Source organism: Sorex araneus, chromosome 7 (genome assembly GCF_027595985.1).
Source record: "Sorex araneus isolate mSorAra2 chromosome 7, mSorAra2.pri, whole genome shotgun sequence".
NCBI lineage: Eukaryota > Metazoa > Chordata > Mammalia > Eulipotyphla > Soricidae > Sorex > Sorex araneus.
Genome location: NC_073308.1, coordinates 2,282,812 through 2,290,072, shown reverse-complemented (window position 1 = coordinate 2,290,072; position 7,261 = coordinate 2,282,812).

The window sequence follows — 7,261 nt, the reverse complement described above, 5'->3', positions numbered from 1 at the left end:
ACATGTACACCCATCTTTTCTTCAGGAAGAGAGGGTGTATCTTCAATGTTCATTATTATATCTTGGTGTAAGGGCCATAATAAAGAAAATATTTGAAAAATTCTGTTTGATTCCTCCGTCCTTTGATTCTCTCTTGAGGTAAAGTCAGGGATTGGGGGCCAGGAGTGAACAAGAGTCATTTGCCCTCAATTTCTGATGTTCTGGGGAAGGCCAGACCCAGGATAAGCACAGATGTTGCCTCAAAGGCAGGAGCACAAACATTTGCTCCTTCAGAACTACACTCACCTTAGCATGTACTTCTTGTGCCAGAGCACAAAAAGTGTTTTCCTTAGAAAATCAATAATGATCGATTATTTATTTGGCAGGAAATAAATACATCTGTTCACCAGAGGCAAAGCCAGACTCAGTGCTGTAGCTGGAGTTCAGTTGATGTTTGCAACTCTCCCTCTCTCTCACCTCCCCATTCAGCTCCAGTTCCAGCCCACGACCAGTCTGGGAGAGGACCACATTCTCCCAGGCCAGAAAGGAACCATCTACCCAGCACGCACCCAGCCTTCAGCTCCACAGGCAGTGGTGAGTGCAGAGAGCTGTCTTGGGGTCCAGGTGAATTCCATGCCCTGTGGCAGCAACAGCAACACAGGGACAGAAATATCAGGAGCTTGGAAGTCCCATGGGGGTCTGTGGGGTTTGTTGCGGAAATCCCACAAAAAGGTTGTCCATGTGAAGGACAACGTGTAAAATGGAGGGTGTGCAGAGAGCCAATCTTCCGTGTGTGAGTGTGTGTGTGTATGTGTGTGTGAGCACACATGCACACATGTGAGCACTGCATTGTCACTGTAACACTGTCGTCCCATTGTTCATCAATTTGCTCGAGAGGGAACCAGTAACGTCTCCATTGTAAGATTTGTTGTTATTGTTTTTGGCATATTGAATACACCACGGGTAGTTTGCCAGGCTCTGCTGTGAGGGCGGAATACTCTCAGTAGTTTGCCAAGCTCTCTGAGAGGGATGGAGGAATCAAACCCAGGTCGGCCGCATGCAGGGCAAATGCCCTACCTGCTCTGCTATCTCTCCAGCCCAAGTGAACACTAAGAGGAAGCATAGCATACTATTAGACAGCTATGTGTGTGGGAAACGGTTGTGTGTGGGGAGTTCCTGGGTTTGTCTCCCAGCCCAAAAGGCACTGGGAGAGACAGCGGAGGAGCTGGAGGTAGAGGTGACTTGAGGCAAAGTTATGAATGCACTCCTCAGAGGATAGAGGGAGATATATAGCAGGAGATGAGAGATTGGGCTGAAGGGAGACCTTGTTTAGGGTTGGGGCCCCATCCTGCCACTGAGCCAAGTGGGCAGATCAACCAAAATATAGGAGACCATTGTCAAGTGCTCAGCACTTCGGCTGGCCCTCAAGGAAACCCTCAGGGGTGCTGAAGGGATTTGTAGTCCACAAAACCTTGTGGGTCACAAAACCAGGCTCCACATGGATTCTTCTAAGGCCTGGCAGCATTTTGGCACAGAGTCCTGAGTAGGTAATCCACCTGACCCCTAGACCAACCATGGCAACCACAATTTATGCACAGCAGCTGGGAGGTGCTGCTGGGATTCTCACATGTGATACCATGAGGTTCTCATGGCAGTTTCAGAAGTCTGCTCTCATCAATAAAATAGTTCAAGCCAGGCACCCTGTTGCGGGGTCTGTAGTCACCTGTGGGCACTGCCTGGCACAGAGGAGGCATTGGGCCATCTGATTCCCTTTACCGATGATGAAAGCAAGGCCTGGAGCTAGTGAGTCACCCACCCAAGGCACATAAAGAGAGGATAGAAGCCCGTGTGGTGACCCCAGCATTGCCTGATTCTTGCCAGAAGCTAGAGCTGAACCCAAAAGCTCAGTCTTGCTCCACTGCCTTTGCCCTCCAGCACTGGCAGTGACACTCATGTAGTGACTCTGGCTAAGTGCACCCCTAGATTCTTGAGCTACCTGCACCCTGTCCCTCTCCCCACTCCCGCCATCCTGGGGCAGCTTTCCCTGCCGCATTCCAGGAAAGAGACATAATTCACAAGTAGTCAGTAGCTAACCTCTTTGAGGCTGCCCCTCTCACCTGCTGTGGTGGTTAACCTGGGGAACAGGGGACAGTACAGGGCAGATCTACTCCAGAGACCTTAGTGTCTCCCCTTGGACAGCAGTCACTTGGGAATCCTCTGTTTTGTGTCATCTGTCAGCCTGGTCTTTCTCTCTCATCTGTTTAATTGTTTAATTTCCTTTTTGTGCTTCCATTTGTTCATTCTTTGGCTTCAGTTTTGCTTGTTCTTCAATCTTGCTACGGAGAAGGTTTGTGGGGAAGATGACCAAAAACCCGCACTGGAGCTTTCTCTGTCCTCTTGTCAAGAATCATCTCCTCAGAGCCCTTCCCAGAAACACAGAAGCAAGAACTCTCAGGCTCAGGTTTCAAGCTCTTGGAGCTTGTCAGGCAGCGAGTGGGAAGGAGCTCAGTCCATCATGGGGGGCTGGGGAGTAGGTCACACCCTTGCTCCCAGTCCCCGCACGCAGGCCCACATTATAGGGGAAGCTCACCAGTTTGCACAGACGCAGGACTATGTTCCTGAGCTCTCCTATAAAGATGATGTGAACATGCAGGAAAGGTTCTAGGTGCTGGGACACACTGATCCATATGGCAGATGGGGACATGGCTGCGAGGCTGATCTCACACACACAGAGAGACACACCCACAGACAAGACGCACACACACTCACACACTCACCTTCATACCTGTCCTGACATACATACCCTTCTTTCCTGCCCATCTTTCCCTGAGGGGCAAAGGACAGCATCTGAATACCTAGACCATTGTATGATCTTGTCAGGCAGATGCGCTGCCCCTGGCCATAGAAAGCCCTCCTGTGTCATCAGACTCTTGGTAGTGACTTTTTTTTAATGGAAAGATGTTTCATGCTCTTGGGCTGGAATAATGAACATTGTTCAAATGGCTATCTTACTTGAAGCAATTTACAGTTTTGGTACAATCCCTGTAAAAATTCTAACGGCATTCTTCAAGGAAAAAGAATAAACATTATTTAAAATTTTTTATTACTTTTTTAAACTTTTTTATTCATGAACAGTTTGGGCCAGTGACTCTTGGTGACACCAATTCCTGACTCACTTCCTCTACCCTCCTAGAAGCGACTGAACCAGGCATGTCCCATCCTACCCTGTCTCCTGCCTCAGGGGTGTATCTGAGCACTCTCATGAGAACTCACACATAACACATGAGCTCATGTGCTCAATGCAGCTTCATTTACAGTTTTAAAAAATCTGCAATTTCATCTATATGAAACTGATGAAGCTATAGAGAACCATAGAGCTATAGAAGCTATATAAGATTACAAATCTTGACTAAGATTGGATATAGAAAAGCAAGCTGCAGCAGGATGCAATTAATGTGCCATTTGTATAAGACTTCAAAACACACAGGCCTGTTATATGTTTGTTTTATCTAGAAGTCTCCAGACCATGAGCACAGGGTATGGAATGAGGATCCAGAAAAATTTATAGGGCCTTTGACAGAAACTTCTTGTGGCCAGAGAGACAGTGCAGTAGGTTGAGCATTTGCCTTGCATGCTACTGACCGGGGTTTGATCCCTGACACCACAAGTCCAGCAGGGGTGATCCCTGGGAGCAGAGCAAGAAATAATCCCTGAGCATGCTGGGTGTGGTCCCCCAAACAAAACAAGACAAAACAAGACACAGGTGCTTAACTTTGTGAACTAGTTTATGGATGTATTATATTATTACATCTAAAATGTTGTCTCTTAAAAAGATCTTTTCATCCCAAATTCCACTGGGGTCAAACAAAACTATATTAGAGGATTTATTTCTTCTTTCATTTGTGGCTGGGTTATAGGCAAGTTGTGTGTTGTGGTGTTTCCATACACCCCCTTTCTTTCAAGATAAGAATCTTCCATTTAGAGAAAATGATGGATTCCTTTTGAAAGATGGCAGTGATTGTCTGCAGAAAGCTGGATCTTTTTACTCCCATTTGGTTTTTCATTAGCTTTTTGTTACTATCCCTGTGCTGATGGCTATAACAACTGCATTTTCTGGCTGGTTGAAGTGCTTTGTGAAACAGGGGATTGAGAGATGGGGAAAACTTTCCCTGTGATTTCTCACCCCGTGAGGAAGGTGGATCCACTATATTGAACCTACAAAGACAGTCTGATACTCTCCGATTATGTTCAAAAGTCCACAATCTATCCAGGTTGGCGCCCACTATGCCTAGCTGCCCTTTATGGCCTCCTCCCTCATCAAGATACCCGTCCATCCAGAGATGGATATCTCAGTCGATTAGCAACCTGCTGGCTAGCAGGTCCCGGGGGAACCAATCCTTCTCAGGATCAATCCATTAATCCTTGGGGGGTTGAAGCAGTCAGACCCCTGGGTGTCATTCTCCCTCCTCTGCTGGCTGAGGATCATAAAGGCTGGGGCTTTCAGGGAAAGGATTGTTGTAGCAGCCCTTGTTTCCAGCCCCACCGTCAGGGTGCCCCATCTAGCTCCTCCTCAACAGAAGCCATCTATCTTCAGGCTTGTACATCCATAATATCAGCAAGAATCAAATCTGGCAAAATGACAGGAAAAGTGCTTGCATGGGCCTTTTTAGCAAAACTCAATTAATGTGGGGAATTGGACTTGAAAATGAGCCGCTGTGCACAGTCCTCCATGAGAGCCCCCTGCATCGGCCCCTGCTCCTCTATGTCCCTCCCACTCCAGACCCACGTCTCAGAGTGGAGCCAAAATGTGAAGACCAGTCAGAGACAGGGAGCTGGCACCCTTCACCGACGGTCTGTGCTGCCATCAACCTCCAAACACTTTGGCAACTGGCAAAGAAGCTAGAGAGGTTCCAGCACCAAATAAAGAAGCTGCGCCAAGTACCTTTGGAGCACGTTTCCCCACCTTGTCCAGCTGCCAGACTTCAGAGTGCAGCACAGACACCCACCCTCACCTCCAACACACACACACAGAACACACACACAGAACACACACGTCTAAGGCTCCCAGTCACCACAAGTATGACTGTTCCACGCAGTCTAAGAATGTCCACCCAATAATAGGATCCCACCCCGAGGAAAATTTCTGCAGTAATCTTTATTCTTCTTGTCCCAGCAAGGGAGCCCAGAGTCCGCCCCTATAATGAAAACAGTCTTTCTTCACTAGTATGTACAATAATGAGCCTGAGGTCTTCAGTGGGCAGCTCACTCATTCTTCAGAGCTACTGAAGGGACTCCCTGCTGGGACACTGGAAGAATTCTAGAGGGACATCCCCTACCCTACATAACTCCAAGTCCGTAGCACCCTTGTATAAGCACCTTATACCCTTGTATAAGCACCCTCTATTCCTTTAGGCACTGTCCCTGTGCTTGTTGACTCCTGACAATGCTGAAGCTCAGAGTATGAAAGAGTGCATGCAGGCTCACACATGTGCATCCAGAATTCTATCCATGCACCTACCTGTGCCACTCCAACTCTTTAAACAAAGCATCTAAACTGTCTCCCAGTTTCTATATCTGGGTTTGGGGAGTGGGAAGCTGTCATTTTCTGAGACAGTCAGGTATTCTATGTAGTTTGTCACCTATTTTCCAAGATAACCTTCAGCTATACAGTTCCACCCCTACCACACACCCCAAAACGTCCTGGAGCTCTAAAAAGATTTATTTTATTTATTTATTTTATGCCTGGTCTTTTTATCACATGTATATATCCATGTAATCATAGAGGTTTCTTCTAAAGTTTCATCTGTTAACATCACTGCATGGAACTATGGAAAAGTAATCCTTGTCAATCTGTGTATGTGAGAGTTTTCTATAGACTATTATTTGAACTTTCTCCCTCTGGTAAATATCATGTGAGTCTGTGAAGCATTAGTAAATACAGTTTTATCTGAAGTATGCAATGAGTCAGAGTCAATTGTGTGCTGGTCATTGAGACATAGAAAGCTTTGCTGATCCAGTCACTTGCTCAGTGAACTTGCTCAGCATGGGAACATGGCTGCTTCAAAGCTTATTGGATCCCCTATTCTCAAGGGTCTTGGGGAGATGGGAAATGGAAGCTTGGGCTTATAAATAAATTTCTTCAGCAGCAATTAATTTAACAGTAGATCAAATTGGTTTCACTTATAGGGGTTTAGTTCCATCACCACAGTTGGGGACAGTTTAATGATGTCAGTAAAGACTCAGACTTCTGTGACTATCTCCAGGGTCATATGACCATGCCTCCACTTCTTGCAGCAGAAAACTAGCCAGCCAGTGCCCTTTCTGAAGGCCCTGATGTGGGGCATGCCTCTTCCACTGGTGGCCCAGTGTCCTGCCCCCCAGGTTTCCAGTCACTGATTAGCAACAGGGTAATTTGCTGGGTTCTGGACCAATCATTGGTAAGAGAGAACAGGATATCACAACACAAATTAGAACAACAAATTTTATCCCCTGGGATCTGGCCCAGTCCCATCCGAAGTAGAACTTCTTTCTGAAGAGAGAAGAAGGAAGCCCCAGCTGCCTAATAACCATGAACAGAAGTATGCGCCTCAAGAAGTCAGCTTCTGCCCCTGAAATAGCCAATTAAGAGCTGTTCTTGAAATGATCAATGGCAAATGAAGGTGATTCCCAACCAGGAAGAGAGGTGGATGAGGTTTGTTTTCAACAGGCTCTGATGCCTTTGTTAGGTAGGGTGCTCTCAATGTCTGCTCTACTCTCCAGGGTTACCATAAGAATTGAACTTGGGTCCCTAGCAGAGATGCTCTTGGGAGTGGGGGATGCCAGCTAACACCTCCCTCTCAGAGCAGGAGACAGTGATTTCCTATACAAGACCCAGGAAATCTGAGACAGTTTCCATTCTTAGGGTCATTCTGAAAGGCCAGAATTAAGGTGTCTCTCAATCCCCTCTAGCTTATCCCTAAGCCTCTTGCTTGTCATTGGTGCCTTGGTGACTTTCTTGTGGGTCTTGCAACTTCTTGAGAAGTATGTGCTACTTGAATGACTCTTTACAGCTCCACAAATAATGACTATCTGAATTCATAATGTCGACCAAGACCATCCATGGTAACTCACAGTTCCAGAAGGCTGAATCTAAACGCTGGACATGAGAGTCTCCCAGTGGACAGTTCCACAATGAAATTGACCACATCATATTCAATCGAAGATTTTGCCTCACCATGTCGCTGTTGTCCCAAAATTCCAAACGGGATCAGACCACTGTCTCCTTTGTGCGAAATTCTACTTC